Source organism: Triticum aestivum, chromosome 3D, assembly GCF_018294505.1.
Source record: "Triticum aestivum cultivar Chinese Spring chromosome 3D, IWGSC CS RefSeq v2.1, whole genome shotgun sequence".
Lineage (NCBI taxonomy): Eukaryota > Viridiplantae > Streptophyta > Magnoliopsida > Poales > Poaceae > Triticum > Triticum aestivum.
Genome location: NC_057802.1, coordinates 379,623,036 through 379,645,511, shown reverse-complemented (window position 1 = coordinate 379,645,511; position 22,476 = coordinate 379,623,036).

Genomic DNA, 22,476 nt, shown 5'->3' with positions numbered 1-22,476 from the left:
GATGGGTTGGATGAGATCTATCATGTAGTCGAGTTAGTTTTGTTAGGGTTTGATCCCTAGTATCCACTATGTTCTGAGATTGATGTTGCTATGACTTTGCTATGCTTAATGCTTGTCACTAGGGCGCGAGTGCCATGGTTTCAGATCTTATGTTTTCATGAATATATGTGAGTTCTTGATCCTATCTTGCAAGTCTATAGTCACCTACTATGTGTTATGATCCGGTAACCCCGAAGTGACAATAATCGGGACCACTCCCGGTGATGACCGTAGTTTGAGGTGTTCATGTATTCACTATGTGCTAATGCTTTGGTCCGGTACTCTATAAAAAGGAGGCCTTAATATCCCTTAGTTTCCATTAGGACACCGCTGCCACGGGAGGGTAGGACAAAAGATGTCATGCAAGTTCTTTTCCATAAGCACGTATGACTATATTCGGAATACATGCCTACATTACATTGATGAATTGGAGCTAGTTCTGTGTCACCCTATGTTATGATTGTTACATGATGAACCGCATCCGGCATAATTCTCCATCACCGATCCAATGCCTACGAGCTTTTCACATATTGTTCCTCGCTTATTTACTTTTCCGTTGCTACTGTTACAATCACTATAAAACCCAAAAATATTACTTTTGCTACTGTCACCGTTACTTCCATATTACTTTGCTACTAAATACTTTGCTGCAGATACTAAGTTTTCCAGGTGTGGTTGAATTGACAACTCAACTGCTAATACTTGAGAATATTCTTTGGCTCCCCTTGTGTCGAATCAATAAATTTGGGTTGAATACTCTACCCTCGAAAACTGTTGCGATCCCCTATACTTGTGGGTTATCAAGACTATTTTCTGGCGCCGTTGTCGGGGAGCATAGCTCTATTCTTTGAGTCACTTGGGATTTATATCTGCTGGTCACTATGAAGAACTTGAAAGACGCTAAGACAACAATTTATCCCTCAACTACGAGGGGAGGTAAGGAACTGCCATCTAGCTCTGCACTTGATTCACCTTCTATTTTGAGTAAGCTTGCGACACCTAAACCTACTTCTGCAATTCGTTCTGATATGTCGCATGTTATTGATGATGCCACTTCTGCTATGCATGATACTTATGATGAAACTACTTCTATGCTTGATACTACTGTGCCACTTGGTGAATTTCTTGATGAACAACTTGCTAGGGCTAGAGAGAATGAAATTATTGAAACTGATAATATTGAAGATAGTGATGATGAAGACTCTCCCCCTAATAAATATGAATTGCCTGTTGTGCCTGAGGGTTATGTTTTGGATGAAGAATCTGATAGAGCTATTTTAGCTTGCAATGATAGAAGTGATCTTAAGAAATTACTATCTAAATGGAAGCAGCGATCTCTTAATGCTAGAATGAAACATGACCCTGCTTTTGCTACTTCACCTATCTGTGTTACTGATAAGGATTATGAATTCTCTGTTGATCCTGATATAATTACTTTGGTTGAATCTGATCCTTTTTATGGCTATGAATTCGAAACTGTTGTGGCACATCTTACTAAAATAAATGATATAGCCACCCTGTTCACTAATGATGAGAAATCTCGCTACCTTTATATCCTTAAAATATTTTTGTTCTCATTAAAGGGTGATGCTAAGATATGGTTCAATTCTCTTGATCCTGGTTGTGTGCATAGTCCCCAGGATATGATTTATTACTTCTCTACTAAATATTTCCCTGCTCATAAGAAACAAGCTGCTTTAAGGGAAATATATAATTTTGTGCAAATTGAAGAAGAGAGTCTCCCACAAGCTTGGGGGAGGCTTCTCCAATTACTTAATGCTTTGCCTGATCATCCTCTCAAGAAAAATGAAATACTTGATATCTTTTATAATGAACTAACCGATGCTTCCAGAGATTACCTGGATAGTTGTGCTGGTTCTGTTTTTAGGGAAAGAACACCGGATGAAGCTGAAATTCTATTGAATAATATGTTGACAAATGAAAATTATTGGATACTTCCTGAGCCAGCTCCTGAGCCAATTCCTGAGCCTATTCCTAAACCAACTCCGTAGAAGAGGGGTGTTCTATTTCTCAGTCCTGAAGATATGCAAGAGGCAAAGAAATCTATGAAAGAAAAGGGTATTAAAGCTGAATATGTTAAGAATTTACCTCCTATTGAAGAAATACATGGTCTTAATTTACCGCCTGTTGAAGAAACAAATGAGCTTAATCCTTCACCTATTGAAGAAACTCATGCTTGATAACCCGACACAGGTAGTAAAGGTAAATTCTCTCTATAGATATGATAAAGCTGAAATCCCTCCTACTAAAATTGCTAGCCAATGCTTGGATGAGTTTGATAACTTTATGGTTAAGCAAGAAGATTTCAATGCTTATTTTGGTAGACAATTAAAACAAAATGCTTATATGATTGAACACTTGGGTGATTATATGCCTAATGTTAAGGGTGAACTTAAACTTATTAGTAAACATGCTTCTATGGTTACCACTCAAGTAGAAAAAGTACTTAAGGCTCAGAATGATTTGCTCAATGAATTAGATAGTAAGAATAATGATTATGCTATTAGAGTGGCTACTAGAACTGGTAAAATGACTCAGGAACCTTTGTATCCTGAAGGCCACCCTAAGAGAATTGAGCAAGATTCTCAGAGAAATAATATTGATGCACCTAATCCTTCTAAAAAGAAGAAAAACAAAAATGATAGGACTTTGCATGCTTCTAGTGAACCTATTGCTGAACCACCTGAGAATCCAAATGATATTTCTATTTCCGATGCTGAAACACAATCTGGTAATGAACATGAACCTAGTGAAAATGTTAATGATAATGTTCATGATGATGCTCAACCTAGTAATGATAATGATGTAGAAACTGAACCTGCTGTTGATCTTGATAACCCACAATCAAAGAATCAACGTTATGATAAGAGAGATTTTGTTGCTAGGAAACACGGTAAAGAAAAAGAACCATGGGTTCAGAAACCCATGCCTTTTCCTCCCAAACCATCCAAGAAAAAGGATGATGAGGATTTTGAGCGCTTTGCTGAAATGATTAGACCTATCTTTTTGCGTATGCGATTAACTGATATGCTCAAAATGAATCCTTATGCTAAGTATATGAAAGATATTATTACAAATAAAAGAAAGATACCGGAAGCTGAAATTTCCACCATGCTTGCTAATTATACTTTTAAGGGTGGAATACCTAAGAAACTTGGAGATCCAGGAGTACGTACTATACCATGCTCCATTAAAAGAATCTATGTTAAAACTGCTTTATGTGATCTTGTAGCCGGTGTTAGTGTTATGCCTCTCTCTTTATACCGTAGACTTGATTTGAATAAGTTGACACCTACTGAAATATCTTTGCAAATGGCTAATAAATCAACTGCTATACCTGTCGGTATTTGTGAGGATGTGCCTATTGTGGTTACAAACGTTACTATTTTAACGGATTTTGTTATTCTTGATATTCCCGAGGACGATAGTATGTCTATTATTCTTGGAAGACCTTTTTTGAATACTGCAGGGGCTTTTATTGATTGCAACAAAGGCAATGTCACTTTTCATGTTAATGGTAATGAGCATACGGTACACTTTCCGAGGAAACAACCTCAAGTTCATAGTATCAATTCTATTGGAAAAATTCTATTGATTATTTTTGGAGGTTTTGAATTTCCTCTTCCTACTGTCAAGAAGAAATATGATATTCTTATTATTGGGGATGTGAGTATCCCCGTTGAGGTAACATAGTGTTATTCGAAATTTCTCCGGTTCCATGTTAGTCGGAATGAGTTTGTTAACAAGACCTGATCAACCTTGTTAGTGGATTCCTTTTGATGAGCATGAGATGGATGAAACTAGAAGGCACAACCTTCTGTACCCTCTTTCTACTTTCTGTTATTTAGTTGAAATAAAGTAAAAATAGTATTTTTCTGTCTGTTTTCTGATTTATCCGTGCAATATAAAAATACCCTAAAAATAAAAGTTCTCCAAATGCCCTGAAAATGGAATATGATTTTTTCTGGAATATTTGAGAATATTTGGCACTGAGAACACAGCAGGGGGAGCAAGCACCTGGCCACGAGGGTCCAGGGCGCGCCCACCCCTACAGGGCGCGCCCCCTGCCTCGTGGGCCCATGGTGGCCCCCTCCACTTATTCCTGCACCCACACACTTCTTCTTCCTCCCAAAAAATCACCATCCAGCTCAAGCACGAGTTCTAGCTCATTTTGCTGCGATTTTCGATCTCCTTGCTCAAAGCACCTCTCACAAAACTGCTTGGGGGGGGATTGTTCCTTGGTATGTGACTCCTCCATTGGTCCAATTAGTTTTTGTTCTAGTGCTTTATTCATTGCAAATTTGTGCTGCCTAGGTGACCATGTTCTTGAGCTTGCATGTCAAATTTATATGGTTCCAAGTAGTTCTAATGCATGATATAGGCACTAGGCACTTGTAGGAGTAGTTGCTATCAATTTTGTTGAGTTTGGTTCACTTTTATTTGAAGTTACTAAAAAAATTCAGAAATTTTTCAGAGGAAGAAATATGCTTAGGAAAATGTACCAAGGTGGTTCCTCAAGGAAGCAAGGACCCAAGCTCACAATGCGTGATGCTGACGATGAGCCACCAAGGAACGCTCCAGTGCGGCCTTGTGAATGGCCTTCAGAGGGCTTTATGGATCGAGCGGGAATCAAGGAAGAATTTAACGCATATTTGCGTAACGCTGATCTTGTGAGCTTCGAGGAGGAAAAGTGCCGCCAGTACCACTATCTCACTAGTTCCTTTGTGAGGAGGTTTGAATTTTCATCTTCACGTAATTCTCCAACTGTCCTGTTTGATCTTTATGAGAAATCTTATACGATGGACTTAGAGGATTCTACTACTGCTTGCAAACTTTCACAATGGTGTAGTGCTAGTGAACCCCGCAAATCTGAATTTAGAAATTTTCTTGCTAGTATAACTGTGGGGGAATCTAGAGACATAGCACAAGTTACCACAGGGAGCATCCATTTTCCTGCTATACATTATTTTGCTCTCTTCATAGGTAGGTGCATAAATGGTAAAGATGAAGCATGTCATATGTGTGTCCCTGACCTCATTATTCTTAGGAGTGCTGTGTTAGGAGACAAATCTTATAATTTGGGAGCCATTGTTGCACGTAGGTTGCATCATAATAGATTTAATGGAGATTTCTTCGGTGGAATTTATGCAACCCGCTTAGCTGATTTTCTTGGTGTAACCATACGTAATGATGATATTGAATTGCCTCTTGCTTACCTAGACTTTAATGCTATGGTTCACCACCAGTTTGTCGAGAGGAATGAATCACCTCTCTGGTATCGCTTAATCTTTGACAGACGTCGTGCTGTCCGTATTACTCTCCCTGCTCCTGCCTTCTTTGATTATCAGGCAAAAGGAAGACATTTTATTACCAGAGAAGAGGCATATGAGTACGAGAGGAGGGCGGAGGCAGCTCGCCACCACGCTGCAGCCTAGGAGGCAATAACTGCTGCATCGCAGTATGACCCCAGCTACAATTATGGATATCCGCCAGGCCATCCGTGGCAATAAACCAACTTAGGCCAAAAGCCTAAGCTTGGGGGAGTACGTATTTCCCACCGACATTACATTCATGTTCACACACTCATTGCTAGATGTCGGTGCTCATACTCTTTCATTGTATTATCCATGCTAGTTTATTTTATTTTTCTTGCTTTCTTCTTGTGTGTTTGATAAACTTTAAGAAAAACAAAAAAAATAGTAGTAGCTTTTAGTTAGTTTACTTTTCATGATGTAGTAGTAGTAATTAAAAAGAAAACCCAAAAAGATTTCCTGTTCTTCTTTTTGCTTGTTGGGAGCTTTCCCGTGTAAATAGTTTTATTTCTTTTCTTTTCTTTGGGGGTCGATAGGAGAAGACCATAATGAAATTATTGAAGTGGCTCTTATATGCATTATTGTTGATTTAACCAAGAGCCTATATTGCCTTGTCTTCTTCTGTTTATTGAATGCTCGCAGATTCCAGCTTAGTCCAATGCACGTGCACTCTTATTATTATTCACATCGTTAGGTCGTGCAAGTGAAAGGCAATTATGACGATATGTGATGGAATGACTGAGATGAGAAAAGCTGGTATGAACTCGACCTCTCTTGTTTTTGTAAATATGATTAGTTCATCGTTCTTGATTCAGCTTATTATGAATAAACATGTTTGCAATAACAATTAGAGATTATAGTTGCTTATACCATGCTTGATTAGCTATGAGTTATAATGGTTTACCTTGCGTGCCAACATGCTATTAAAATGGTTGTGATGTGGTATAGTAGGGTGGTATCCTCCTTTGAATGATTTAAGTGACTCGACTTGGCACATATTCACACATGTAGTTGAAACAAATCAACATAGCCTTCACGATGTTTATGTTCATGGTGGATTATATCCTACTCATGCTTGTACTCAATGTTCATTAATTTTAATGCATGTTCATGACTGTTGTTGCTCTCTAGTTGGTCGCTTCCCAGTCTTTTGCCAGCCTTCACTTGTACTAAGAGGGAATACTGCCTGTGCATCCAATCCCTTAAACCCCAAAGTTATTCCATATGAGTCCACTATACCTTCCTATATGCGGTGTCTACCTGCCGTTCCAAGTAAATTTGTATGTGCCAAACTCTAAACCTTCAAAATGAAATTTTGATTTGTATGCTCGAATAGCTCATGTATCAACTAGGGTTGTCCGTATCTTCCATGCTAGGCGGGTTATTCTCAAGAGGAGTGGACTCCGCTCCTCATTCATGAGAAAATGGCTGGTCACCGGGATGCCCAGTCCCATGCTTTATGCAAACTAAATCAAAATAATTGCAAACAAAACTCCCCCGGGGCTGTTGCTAGTTGGAGGCACTCGTTGTTTCGAGCAAGCCATGGATTGATGCTTGTTGGTGGAGGGGGAGTATAAACTTTACCATTCTGTTTGGGAACCGCCTATAATGTGTGTAGCATGGAAGATATCGCCATCTCTTGGTTGTTATGTTGACAATGAAAGTATGCCGCTCAAAATATTATTTATCTCTGCTTTTAAATCGAGCTCTGGCACCTCTACAAATCCCTGCTTCCCTCTGCGAAGGGCCTATCTATTTACTTTCATGTTGAGTCATCACCCTCTTATTAAAAAGCACTAGCTGGAGAGCACTGCTGTCATTTGCATTCATTACTATTAATTTATATTGGGTATGAGTATGACTGGATCTCTTTTACCATGAATTACAATGTATAGTCAGTCCTTGATCTTTAAAGGTGCTCTGCATTTATGTTTTGCGGTCTCGGAAAGGGCTAACGAGATACCATCTTGTTATATCATATCATGATTGTTTTGAGAAAGTGTTGTCATCCGAGATTTATTATTATTGCTCGCTAGTTGATTATGCCATTGATATGAGTAAACATGAGACCTAAGAGTTATTGCGAATGTGGTTAGTTATAATCTTTGTTGAAAACTTGAATGCTGGCTTTACATATTTACAACAACAAGAGGAAATAGAGTTTGTAAAAGTTTTTCTTTATCACTTTCAATTTATCAACTGAATTGCTTGAGGACAAGCAAAGGTTTAAGCTTGGGGAGTTGATACGTCTCTGTCGTATCTACTTTTCCAAACACTTTTGCCCTTGTTTTGGACTCTCACTTGCATGCTTTGAATGGAACTAACCCGGACTGACGCTGTTTCCAGCAGACTTTCCATGGTGTTATTTATGTGCAGAAACAAAAGTTCTCGGAATGACCTGAAACTCCACGGAACATCTTTTTGGAAAATATTAAAAATACTGGAATAAAAATCCACGTCAGGGGGCCCACACCCTGTCCACGAGGGTGGGGGCACGCCTGCCCCCCTGGGCGCGCCCCCTGCCTCGTGGGCCCCCTGACGCTCCATCGACCTCAACTCCAACTCCATATATTCACTTTCGGGGAGAAAAAAATCAGAGAGAAGAATTCATCGCATTTTACGATACGGAGCCGCCGCCAAGCCCTAAAACCTCTCGGGAGGGCTCATCTGGAGTCCGTTCGGGGCTCCGGAGAGGGGGATTCATCGCCGTCGTCATCATCAACCATCCTCCATCACCAATTTCATGATGCTCACCGCCGTGCGTGAGTAATTCCATCGTAGGCTTGCTGGACGGTGATGGGTTGGATGAGATCTATCATGTAATTGAGTTAGTTTTGTTAGGGTTTGATCCCTAGTATCCACTATGTTCTGAGATTGATGTTGCTATGACTTTGTTATGCTTAATGCTTGTCACTAGGGCCCGAGTGCCATGATTTCAGATCTGAACCTATTATGTTTTCATGAATATATGTGAGTTCTTGATCCTATCTTGCAAGTCTATAGTCACCTACTATGTGTTATGATCCGGCAACCCCGAAGTGACAATAATCGGGACCACTCCCGGTGATGACCGTAGTTTGAGGAGTTCATGTATTCACTATGTGTTAATGCTTTGGTCCGGTACTCTATTAAAAGGAAGCCTTAATATCCGTTAGTTTCCATTAGGACCCCGCTGCCACGGGAGGGTAGGACAAAAGATGTCATGCAAGTTCTTTTCCATAAGCACGTATGACTATATTCGGAATACATGCCTACATTACATTGATGAATTGGAGCTAGTTCTGTGTCATCCTATGTTATGATTGTTACATGATGATCCGCATCCGGCATAATTCTCCATCACCGATCCAATGCCTACGAGCTTTTCACATATTGTTCCTCGCTTATTTACTTTTCCGTTGCTACTGTTACAATCACTATAAAACCCAAAAATATTACTTCTGCTACTGTCACCGTTACTTCCATATTACTTTTCTACTAAATACTTTGCTGCAGATACTAAGTTATCCAGGTGTGGTTGAATTGACAACTCAACTGCTAATACTTGAGAATATTCTTTGGCTCCCCTTGTGTCGAATCAATAAATTTGGGTTGAATACTCTACCCTCGAAAACTGTTGCGATCCCCTATACTTGTGGGTTATCACCGGGTCATACCACTAGCTATTTATTAATGAAAATGGCGGATCGTGTGAGCCCGTTGACGGCCCAAGACCCAGAGGTGACTTGAGGCCCAAGAGGGTGAACCTCCATATGTGTATGACTTGTTTTGTAAGGCAAGCGTAGTTAGTCACCGAGCCGGACACGTTGTGTATGAGCCGGCCGGGACTCCGTGAGCCGTCGGGCGTCAACCTGTGTATATAAAGGGACGACCCGGCGGTGGCTTAGGGCAAGAAAGAAGAGATCAAGAACTAGGTCAAGCGTATTCGCTCCATGGTAATCAAAACCCTAGCAATATCACCTCAAACTGGATTAGGCTTTTACCTTCACCGCAAGGGGCCGAACCAGTATAAACTCCTTGTGTCCTTTGTCCCAATTAACCCCTTTAAGCTAACCTAGCTGTGATGGCTCCACGGATCAAGGGATACGTTGTGGGCCGGATGACCAAGAGTCATCGCGGCAAGCTCTACATCGATGATGCAGGCTGGGCCCCCGAGGCCGGCTCAATCGAGTACGGGTACCGGGTCCCCTTCGGCGGAATCCACGTCTTCATCGGCAAGATCGGCGAACCGGACCCTGAGCCGGACACCTGCACCAACATCATTGAGACGGCACAGCGTGCACGACCCGCCCGGGTTCAACCCGCCGTGAAGCACGCCTTTGTCAGATTTATCCATGGGGCGGAATTTGAGGAAGGATCTATGTCTGGTGGTGAGACGGCCATCTATGCTAATGGTGAGTCGTCAACCGGCAAGACCAACTCAATGTATCAACTGCAAGACGGTTGGCTTGGGGCCTGTTCCGGTGGCGACAGTATTCCGGACCCCTATGAGCCGCCGAACAGGGTCGCGATCTTCATGGCCGGTACACAGTCGGCTCTTGGTTCGACAACCGTCGCGGCTATGACCTCCAGTTCAATGGCTGCGGCGGCGGCTGGTGCTAGCGGTTCTGCGCGCCTGTCGGCTCAAGTTCTCATGAGTTGTTGGAAGCTTTGGCGACTTTAATGGGTGTGGAGGTAACCCATGACACACAGGAACATCATAAGGTTGATGTGGCGAAATTGTGAGATGTGATCGCTCAAGCCAAGGAGGAACTGGCGGCTGAGAACGCTAGGATGGCTACGGAGCGGGCTGCTTTGGATGCCCAGGCACAACGGATTCAGGCAGAGTCCTTCCGACTCACATTGGATCAGAACGCCTCAAACAAGATCATGAGGAGGAGGCACCAGAGTCGTCTACCCCCGGTTTATGAGGCAAGGAACCTTTTCAATACGCCTAGAGCAGGGACAAGTGACCCACCGGTGGTGAACCGGGCGGTTGAGCCGCCCGTGGAGCGCCGGTTCAGCCGCGTGCGATGGATCCACCTCGCTTGAATAATACTCCGCCTTAGCATGTTCCGATACCTCCGGGTCATTACTCTAACCCTTTGGATAATATGATTGCTGTGGCAACATGATTGGCGACTCTACCAGTTGATGGCGAGTCTCCAGCTGCGATAGAGACACAGAGAGCTAGAGAGCTTCTTCCGATGGCGTTGGACCAGCAAGCGGCTTATTCGTATAGCCGTGAGAGGATTCACTCAACACCTCGGCCAAGCCGGAGTTATAGCTGACAAATTGATTCGCCGGCAGTGTCAAGCAGTGAACAGCGCGGTAACCAGCCTCGTGGGAATAACCCGGCGTGCGGTGGTGGTGATGCTCAGACCTTGGTGGATCAGGGCAGAGCGCAATGGGAGGCCGAGCTCGCGGCTCAGCTCGCGGCTCAACAACAGTCGTCGGTTTATCCATCGGCCTCGGTGAAGGCAGGGGTGACCTCCAGAACATTGGGTGTGCCATGTTTAGTGCCGGCTCTGTGTAATGAGCGTCTGCCTAAGGATTTCAAGGGCCCTCGTAAGGTGCCTAATTATACAGCGGATCAGCCCCCTGAGGCTTGGATCGAGAGCTATGAGATGGCCATGGAGATGTTGGGTGTTAGTGATGTTGCGTGTGCTAAGTATTTCACCATGATGTTGGATGGGCCGGCCCATACTTGGTTGAAGGGGCTCCCTGCTAACTCCGTTAGATCATGTGCAGAATTGAAAGCTCGTTTCATACAAAATTTTGAAGACACAGCCAAGCAGCCAATGTCAATCTTGGATTTGGATTCTTTTGTCCAAGGTGAGGGCGAGTCAACAACCCATTGGGTGTGCCGGATCTCAGCTATTATACACTCGTCGGACAGTATCAACGCCGGTTCGGCAGTCCTGATATTGGAGAAAAAATGCCGTTTCATCCCCCTTAAACAGAAGTTGGGGCGACTTAAGCACAACTGCAATGACATGGGGGAGATCATGGCGGCTCTCATCAAGTATGCCGACACTGATAGTACCAAGGACCCCGAGTCTGATGATGAGAAGCCGGGTAAGGGAAAGAAGAGCAGCAATGCAAAAGGGGAGCAGCATAACCCGGCAGGTCAAGCCGGCAATGGTAAGCGCAAGGTTGATGGCAACTTAGACTTTGTGGCTAACACCAATACGCAGAATAATAATCAGCGTCAAGCCGGCCCGGTTTGGAGGAACGAAATTTAACCTTGAGGCGATGATGAATCAGCCTTGTCCGAAGCATGGTACGCACGAGAAGCCGGCCACTCATCTGTGGAAGGATTGCTTCATCATGAAGGAATATAGGAATTCTGTCGTGGAATTAACACGTCAGATGTCCTAGATGTAAGGACTAAGTCGTGAGGCCAACACATCTATGTAGTAGCTTGAGAGGGGTTGATTGGGATGAGAGACGCAGGGCGGATCAACGCACAAGACAAGGGTTTAGACAGCTTCGGGCCCCGGGAAACATCATCCGGTAATAACCCTACATGCTGTTTGTGGCTAGGTCTTATTATGCTTATGAGAGAGTCGCCGGTAAGCCGGCTCTTTGTGTCTAGCCCTAGAGATTGTTTCTTCTTTCCTCTCCCTCTTTTGGGGAGCCCTGCCCCTCCTTATATAAGTTAGAGGGGCGGGTTACATGTGGAGTCCTAGTAGGACTAGGACTAGTCTATCTTCTCTTACAAGTAGAATACAAGTCCGGGTCTTGCTTCCTCGTAAAGTAAATATTCGTCATCCCTTTCTCCTTAAACCAGCCCACCAGAGTATAAGCCAGCCTGCTGGGCCTTGGGTCTTGTCGTCCGTCTGATCCGCCCGCCGGGTTACTAATGAGTCGCCAAGATCGGGCAGGTTATCTGTGAATCGCCAAGCTCCGGGCGGGTCACCAGTGAGTCGCCAATTCCGGCCGGGTCATACCGCGGGATATATCCCCGACATTAGCCCCCAGTTTAATTTGGATTTATCCATGTTAAACTGATCCTGTAAAATAAACACAAGAACAAACTTGATAGGTTGTGCTCCGGGTTAAATTTTTGTAAGCCGGCACCTGATCATTTTTAAATCCTTGTCATTTCCTTCTTGATACATGCCCATGAACTCATAGCAAATCTCCTTTAGTAGATATGTTCAAACTTTGTGAATGCAAAAAAGATCCAGATACTTCCTTTGAGAAATCCGGGTCAATAGGCCAGCTTCAGAGTCAATTTGCTAGCATTGGTCTCTTGTAGAGAAATATTGTAAGAAATAATCCACTTGAATCGGCTTCCAAAGCGCCGGCTTAAAACATATTGGTCTTGAAATACTCATCTGACTTTCAGCCGGCTTGAAGAGGTAAAACTTGCCGGTTTATCATAACCAAAATTGCCGGTTTGTAAATATTGATAGCACCGGATCATAACTGTTGCCGACGCTGGGTCATAATTATTGGTGACACCGGATCATGATTGTTGCAAACACCGGGTCAACCTGATCTGCTCAAAACTGAGAATTTGAAGATTTTTCCCCTTATATGTATATCACCTGTAGCCCCCAAGTCTTGAGCAGAACAAAGTGATATAAATACTGCCACTTTTGAAGAAATCCATGTTGTTCATCCCAGTCACTAGTAAAAACTGAACACTCCATGTTATGTAGCCCGCAAGTATCGGGTTGTCATGCTTGCAGCAACCTGGGACTTGTAATTGCCCGATGCTCAAAAAACTTCAACCATTGTAGCCCCCAAGGGCCGGGTCATTATGCAATAATGAGTAGGGACTTTATAAATATGATCATGCTTCATTGAAAATAACTTCATATGATGTAACTCCACCATGGGGCTTGAACCCGCGTCCACAAGGTTAAGAGCTTTGTGCTTTACCAACTGAGCAGTGGACCCTTGAATATAATGGATTAAAACTTGTGTACCTTGAATTATTGATAGGAGCAAATGGTAGCCCCCAAGGGCCGGCTCATTACAATGTGATGAGTCGGGTCTTCAATAAGTTGAGCAAAAAAATGTCTTTACATTAGCCCCCAAGTGCCATGGTGCATGCCGGCAGTGACATGGGACTTGCATATTTGATGTGATCTCAATTTAAATAATGTAGCCCCCAAGTGCCGGGTCGTAAGCCTGCAGCGACTCAGGACTATTCTTTTCCATTGTAGAATAAATCATATCCATTGATAAAATAATAGCCATTGCGCCAAAGCGACTTTGAATACCTCATCTGTTGATAAGTCAATCCGGAGTTTAAATACCCGGCGGCTCTTGGCCGATGGCGATTTAATACGCCTCCATTCTAAGCCGGAATTTGTACAACCCGGCAGCTTATAGCCTTTGAGAAAATCAAGAATTGATAACCCTTTTGAGACACCAATTTCAATCTTTGATGATGGGCTCGAATTTAATCATTTATGTAAGTCATAGCTCTGTAAATCCTGCAGAATTTAAACAACATATGCCCTGGCGACTTAACGTCAAAAAACCAAGGCGGGTAACCACGCAAATGTAGTATTATCCTGCACATAATTAGATCACAAGATCCCTTGGCGGTTTACCGCAGGGCGGGTCATAATATCTCACATATAACCATTGATGTGTAACAAGGAGTCACAGATAATCCTGTTATGAATCGTAACTTTGAAACATAACTATAATAATAATATTATACCTGTGATATTGAATTTTCACTGACAGTTTATGTGACTTGTGTAGTAAGGGTGATAACCCAATCCTTAGAAGCCAATGCTTCCACATAGATGATGATTGTCATAAGTTGGCGATTTATCATTGAAAATCAAGCCGGGTTAAATAACAACCACTCATATACACTTTAGATATGAAAAAGAGCTTCAAATAAAATCCAAAAATTGTTTGCAAAAGAGAGACTTCAAAATTTTTTGAGGCTTCTGATTCGAATACGATCAGAAAACCGTCCCAAAGGGGTTAAGCTAAGATTCGAATACGATCATATAGCCCCCAGTGGCTTTGGCGTTGCCGATCAAGAGGGTACCGACAGCTATGTTCTCTTTGGTTCGAATACGACCTATGTTTGAACATGAAGCCCCCAAATGACCTTCAGAGTTGTTTATCGACGCTGATTCGAATACGATCCACGTCGGTTCTCAAAGGGGGTTGAGCTATGGTTCAAATATGACCAAGAAACTCCCCAATGAGCTCGGCAGTGTGCCGATCAAAAGGGTATCGACAGCTATGTTCTCTTTGGTTCGAATACGACCTATGTTTGAACAGGAAGCCCCCTAGTGATCATGAGAATATTTAACGACTCTGATTCGAATACGATCAGGGTCACACAAAAAGGGTTAAGCTAAATTCGAATACGATCAGCTCCCAATGGTCATTAAAGCAGGGTACCTATATTTGAGTTGTGCTTTGAAACAAACTCTCTTTGGTCCCTTTAATTTTTCCTGAAAACTCGAACTTTTTGCGAGAGATAAATTCTTTTGAACCGGAAAAAACCGGATATTGAGAGTTTCAAAGCTTTATGATAAACAAATTTACCTTGAACCGGATTTGAACCGGATTTGAGAGTTTCAAAACTTTGTGGCGGATAAATTTCCCTTGAACCGGATTTTAAACCGGATATTTTAAGAGCTTCAGTGCTTTGTGGGAGATGTCAAGTCTCTTGAGCCGGATCTAAACCGGAATCCTTCTTTTTAAGCCGGAAATTTTCTAACGGCCTTTAAACTTTTCACCCATATGGCGGTAGCCTCCGGGACCGGGTTATTTTTCCCTCCAATGACCCGGAATTCTTGAATGCATTGAAACTGACCAATGTTGCCGAGTCATATCATTGTAGCCCCCGAGTCTCAAGACGACTCGAGGAGTTGGCTTTGAGATTCTCCATATTGACCATAGCATAAGGTGTATATCTTTGGTGTTGATAGTGCGATGTGAATCCACAGAAGGTTGAAGTGACTGCGGCGGGTTATAAAGGATCCCATATGAGCCGTGTCAGCAACTCGGCCAATGGTCCCTTCCAACTGGATGTTTTGAAGTTAACCAAACCGTAGTGGCGGCAACTTGTGCGCCTGCCCATTGAGCCGTCTAGTGCAGACGGCGGCTGATAACACATGATAAGTTTCCTCCAAGTTGTTGGAAGAAAACCGGGCTTCCCAAGCAGTGACTTGCTCATATTCAATGACAACTCATGCAGACAGATACGGCCCGGCGGGTTGATGTAGACCAGGCCATGAGAGACGGACGGTAAAGACAACCGTAGCATCAGAGGCGGCATAGACAGATGAGCCGGCCGTGGCGTTGTAAGCCAGTGCGGATGAGCGAGTTAACCACATCGTTTTGATATAGTGAACAATTGTCCTACATCAACAATATTGCAGACCAAGACAAAGATAAACTGCTCTTTGATAAAAAAATATGTATCAATAAAACATATTTTAGATGGATATCACCTGATGTGCCAGGCCGGAAATAATCCGCCATGAAATTAACGATTGCTAGGTGAAGTTGAAGTCGCTCACGGGTGAACCGGCCGCGGCGTGGTAAACCGGTGCAGACGGGTGAGTCGGCCGCGGCGTTTGTAAGCCGGTGCCGATGGGAGATTCGGCCGCGGCATTGTAAACCGGCACGGATGAAAGAGTCGGCCGTGGTGTTGAAAACGGCACGGACGCGGGCAAGTCGGCCGCGACGTTGTAAGCCGGTGCGGACGAGTAAGTCGGCCACGGCGTTGTAAGCTGGCGCGGATGGGCGAGTCAGCGGGCGTGTTGATGTAAACCGGACCGTGTACTGCGACACGCCTGTCCGTGAGGCCGCGCAGCACAGCCGAACATGCATCCGTGGTATAACACCACTCCTTTTTTTTAATAGTCGTCCTGCGTAAAGATATTACAGGCCAGAGTAATTGTTTACATAAAAATGAATATGCGTTATTAAAACAGACTAGACGATCCTGATTCTTCGGACGAAGACAGATGACCCGTACGCAGATCCAAAATCATGTACGACGGCACCAGCAGTATGGACGTGCTATTTTTGATTCTCCGTGAAATACTACCAGCTCCAATTGTTTCATGAGATGGAGGGGTAGCTGTTAGCTCCACGTAATGTGTAATGTGTATGTAGTGCCAAAGCATGCCGGCACCTTTTGTCCTTTTCTGTCTGACTTTGGTCATCACGTGGTCAGTAACCACTTTCTCCACCGCGGCCTCAGAACCAAAAGGTAATACGCAGACGCTTGAAACAGGGGCTGAGGCGACTCGGCAAAACGGTGACTCACGCTGAAGTGATTCGGGGCCACCCTTGATCCGATGGCGAGTTGTGGCGATAGGGCCGGCCCAACCCGGAGGGGGAGGCGGCTGTCCAGGGCCGTGGCCGCGGACGAGGACCGGCGACGCCGAGGAAATGGCGGCTCGTGGCCCACCCCGCAGTAGCAACTTAAAACAGAGGTGAGGCGGAGCGGCTTATAGCGGCGAGATGAGGAGGCGCAAGGCAGTGCGAAGCTGGCCATGCTCATGGAAGCAGTGGTAAACCGGCGGTGAAATCCTGTCAAAGCTCCCTTGCCGAAGAAATAAATCGATAAAGCGGCGGCCCTAACAGAGGCATGGGCGGCTTGGAGCAGAGGCGACTGCTCGCAGCAGCTCACGGACGACCCAGCAAAGAGCAACAGTGGCAGGCGACTCACGTGGCGACTCAGGTCGAGCAGAGCTGCGCGGCGTGGAAGCGCATAAGAGGCGGCAGCGCAGTCCGGTATATGCGCAGCAGCAGTCAGCGGTGCAACGAGCCAGCAGGAGGCATAGTAGCAAGGCTCGGTGGCCGGTCCGGGACTTGGCACAGTGAGGTCAAGGCGGCGACAGCCCACCGGGGAAAGAGCAACCGGTTATTCGAAGGCAAGGATGCGAGTGTAAATGGTGGAGTCTGCCGGTGCTCGAGGCGAACTGAAACGGACGACGGCTCGAGGCTCCGATGGAGTTGTTCCCTTTTCCTTCCAGGACCCGGTTTCGATGAATATGGACGCCGCGGAGAAAATACGAAAACACCCCATAGGCGCAGAGTCCGTCAGATGGTCTGACACGGAGGCCGCCGAAAAAACCGGCCACGGACGTCCGCTGGTGATTCTGATTGTGATAACCTGAATACTAGCACGAGCATCAAGCACCATATTGATTTGGTACTATTAATGGATTGCCTTTATGACTTTATCCGTGATCTGGCAGGTGCCTTCGCGTCTGTAGATGTAATGATGTACTAGTACTCAATTAGTACTAGTCTTGGTCACGTACTGGTGCAAGTACTAGTTGTTTGTTTGGATCTGACTATTCTTCATGCCAAAGAAAAAGAAAAAAAGTAGCAGCGGATGGTTGATTCCCGCAGCCAGAGACTTATGGACGTGGGACAGTAGTAGAGCTCGGCGGATTAGGCTGTAGCCTCGGATGATTTGCGCGCTTTCCCGGCGAGATCTATCTCCAGTACTGCATATAGGACGCGAGGGCAGCAGAGCTTCTGTCTGTCTTGATTACTTGCAACGCCGTAGGTAAATCATCTATGCTGCAGTCCTTGTCTTGGACTCGGCGGAACACGCGATGCGGCGGTGCGCACAGTAACCCTAATTTTTTCCTTGAACGCAAATCTCACAAATTGCGCATCTTCCAAACCGGTTCTCTTCATCCAGAGATTCACGAACTTCTCGAAACCCTAGAAAAGATCCCTCCAAGAACTCAACACCACCGTGCGCCCCGCCCCACGGTGGGCGCCAACTGTCGTGGAATTAACACGTCAGATATCCTAGATGTAAGGACTTAGTCGTGAGGCCAACACATATATGTAGTAGCTTGAGAGGGGTTGATTGGGATGAGAGACGCAGGGCGGATCAACGCACAAGACAAGGGTTTAGACAGCTTCGGGCCCCGGGAAACATCATCCGGTAATAACCCTACATGCTGTTTGTGGCTAGGTCTTATTATGCTTATGAGAGAGTCGCCGGTAAGCCGGCTCTTTGTGTCTAGCCCTAGAGATTGTTTCTTCTTTCCTCTCCCTCTTTTGGGGAGCCCTGCCCCTCCTTATATAAGTTAGAGGGGCGGGTTACATGTGGAGTCCTAGTAGGACTAGGACTAGTCTATCTCCTCTTACAAGTTGAATACAAGTCCGGGTCTTGCTTCCTCGTAAAGGAAATATTCGTCATCCCTTTCTCCTTAAACCAGCCCACCAGAGTATAAGCCAACCTGCTGGGCCTTGGGTCTTGTCGTCCGTCTGATCCGCCCGCCGGGTTACTAATGAGTCGCCAAGATCGGGCAGGTTATCTGTGAATCGCCAAGCTCCGGGCGGGTCACCAGTGAGTCGCCAATTCCGGCCGGGTCATACCGCGGGATATATCCCCGACAAATTCCAATTTCTTCCAGAACAATCATGGCCCAAATGGCGGTTCCGGATCCGGTTCTCATGGACCTGGCTTTGGTGGTGGCGGTTCAAGCTCTGGCTTCCAGGGCCAGGGCAATCAAGGTGGTTTTAATCAGCAATCTAATCAGGGGAATCAGCAGCAGCCTGGTTATCAGAGTAACACGAAGCAGTTGAATAGTGGTCGGTACCACGTCTTCACCACGAGTTTATGTCAGAGGGATCAGAAGCTCCATAAAAGGGCAGTGAACGCAGTTGAGCCGGCGATTCCCCGTTATTTGCGATGGTCTGAACACCCTATTCTATGGAGCCGTGAGGATCACCCGCCCCGGGTTGACAATCCGGGTCACTTGGCTCTGGTGCTGGCGCCTCAGGTTGGAGGGTACAAGTTCACTAAAGTACTCAAGGATGGAGGCAGCAGCATCAATATCCTTTATTATGATACTTTTTGTCGCATGGGGTTGACTGATAAAAATCTTAAACCGTCCAATACTATTTTCCATGGAGTGGTGCCTGGTAAGTCGGTGTATCTAGTGGGCAAGATCGCTTTGGAGGTGGCGTTCGGTGATGAGCATGATTCCAGAGCGGAGACATTGACCTTTGAGGTGGTTAAAATTAAGAGCCCTTATCATGCTCTGTTTGAGCGGCTGGCTTATGCTAAGTTCATGGCAAGGCCTTGTTATGTTTACCTACAGCTTAAGATACCGGGTCACAAGGGTACCATAACAGTGCAAGGAAGCCGGAAGATAGCCTTGGAATGCGAAGAAGGCGATGTTGCTTATGCTGAATCTGTCTGTGCAACAGAAGAATTGAAGTTTTACAAGGATAATGTTGACCCGGCAGATATGACATCTTTGAAGAAGCCGACCATAGAGCATGACCCCCTGTTGAAGTTTAAATCAGCTAATGACACAAAGCTAGTTGAATTTGTGCCTGGCAATTCAGCCAAGCAGTTCAGTATCAGTGCTAATCTGGATCAGAAATAGGAAGCGCGCTCATCAAGTTCATCCGTGAGAACCGGGACATCTTTGCATGGAAACCTTCAGACATGCCAGGTGTACTGAGAGAACTCGCTGAGCACACTCTCAATATTGATCCAAAGTTTAAACCGGACAAGCAATTCCTTCGCCGTTTTAATGAAGAAAGGCGCAAGGCCATTGGTGAAGAAGTGGCCCGGCTCTTGGCGGCTGGGTTTATCGTTGAATTTTTCATCCGGAGTGGTTGGCTAACCCGGTGTTGGTACTTAAGAAAAACGGTACTTGGCGTATGTGTGTGGATTACACATATCTAAACAAGGCCTGTCTGGCTGATCCTTTTGCTCTCCCCCATATTGATCAGATCACTGATGCTACGGCGGGTTGTGAGCGTTTGAGTTTTTTGGACGCTTACTCTGGTTATCATCAGATCAAAATGGCAGTTAAGGACCAGGAGAAGACAACTTTCATCACTCCCTTTGGAGCCTTCTGTTATGTGTCTATGCCTTTTGGGCTCAAGAGTGCCCAGGCGACTTACCAGTGGTATGTGCAAAATTGCCTTCATGATCAGATCGGGCGTAATGTTCATGCTTATGTGGATGATATTGTGGTGAAGTCCAGGAAGAAGGAAACCCTGATAAATGATTTGAAAGAGACCTTTGACAATCTCCGGGTCTACAAGATGATGATTAACCCGGCCAAGTGTGTCTTTGGTGTACCAGCAGGCAAGCTCTTGGGCTTTCTGGTTTCTGAACGGGGTATTGAAGCTAAACCGGAGAAAATAAAGGCTATTACTTCCCTGGCTAAACCGGCGTGTATCAATGATGTTCAACATCTGGCGGGTCGTATTGCGGCCTTAAGCCGGTTCATAAGTCGGCTGGGTGAAAAGGCTATCCCTGTATACCAGATGATGAAAAAGACAGATCACTTCGTATGGAGTGATGCTGTTGATCAGGTGTTTGAGGCCTTCAAGAATTAGTTAGCTGAGCCGCTGGTTCTTGCTGCTCCCATTGATAACTTGTTGTTGTATGTGGCTGCCACTAGCCAAGCTGTTAGCGTGGAAATTGTGGTGGAAAGAAAGGAGTCGGGCAAGGAGTATACGGTTCAGCAGCTGGTTTATTAGATCAGTGAGGTACTCATTGAGTCCAAACAGAGGTATCCGCATTGGCAGAAGCTGGTGTACCGGGTGTTCATGGCTAGTCGAAAGGTCAAGCAATATTTTCTGGGTCATCCCATCACTGTGGTTAGTTCTGCTCCTTTAGGGGATATTATTCAAAACAGAGAAGCCACAGGTCGGGTAGCCAAATGGGCTATTGAGCTTGGACCCCATGGTTTGAAGTATATGCCTCGCACAGCCATCAAATCTCAAGCACTTGTGGATTTCATCAATGATTGGAGCGAGCTGCAGATGCCTGAGGAGAAGCCATATAGCATGTATTGGACTATTCACTTTGATGGGTCCCGGTAGTTGGAAGGCTCAGGGCCTGGAGTTATTTTGACTTCCCCATGCTACCTCTTAAGCACTGCGTTGGTTTTCCCTTGAAGAGGAAAGGGTGATGCAGCAAAGTAGCGTAAGTATTTCCCTCAGTTTTTGAGAACCAAGGTATCAATCCAGTAGGAGGCTACGCGCGAGTCCCTCGCACCTACACAAAACAAATAAATCCTCGCAACCAACGCGATAAGGTGTTGTAAATCCCTTCACGGTCACTTACGAGAGTGAGATCTGATAGATATGATAGAATAATATTTTTGGTATTTTTGTGATAAAGATGCAAATTAAAATAAAAGCAAAATAAAAAGCAAAGGAAATAACTAAGTGTTGGAAGATTAATATGATGAAGATAGACCCGGGGGCCATAGGTTTCACTAGTGGCTTCTCTCAAGAGCATAAGTATTTTACGGTGGGTGAACAAATTACTGTTGAGCAATTGACAGAATTGAGCATAGTTATGAGAATATCTAGGTATGATCATGTATATAGGCATCACGTCCAAGACAAGTAGACCGACTCCTGCCTGCATCTACTACTATTACTCCACTCATCGACCGCTATCCAGCATGCATCTAGAGTATTAAGTTCATAAAACAGAGTAACGCCTTAAGCAAGATGACATGATGTAGAGGGATAAATTCATGCAATATGATAAAAACCCCATCTTGTTATCCTCGATGGCAACAATACAATACGTGCCTTGCTGCCCCTACTGTCACTGGGAAAGGACACCGCAAGATTGAACCCAAAGCTAAGCACTTCTCCCATTGCAAGAAAGATCAATCTAGTAGGCCAAACCAAACTGATAATTCGAAGAGACTTGCAAAGATAACCAATCATACATAAAAGAATTCAGAGAAGATTCAAATATTGTTCATAGATAAACTTGATCATAAACCCACAATTCATCGGTCTCAACAAACACACCGCAAAAAGAAGATTACATCGAATAGATTTCCACGAGAGAGGGGGAGAACATTGTATTGAGATCCAAAAAGAGAGAAGAAGCCATCTAGCTAATAACTATGGACCCGAAGGTCTGAGGTAAACTACTCACACTTCATCGGAGGGGCTATGGTGTTGATGTAGAAGCCCTTCGTGATCGATGCCCCCTCCGGCGGAGCTCCGGAACAGGCTCCAAGATGGGATCTCGTGGGTACAGAAGGTTGCGGCGGTGGAATTAGGTTTTTGGCTCCGTATCTGATCGTTTGGGGGTACGTAGGTATATATAGGAGGAAGAAGTACGTCGGTGGAGCAACAGAGGGCCCACGAG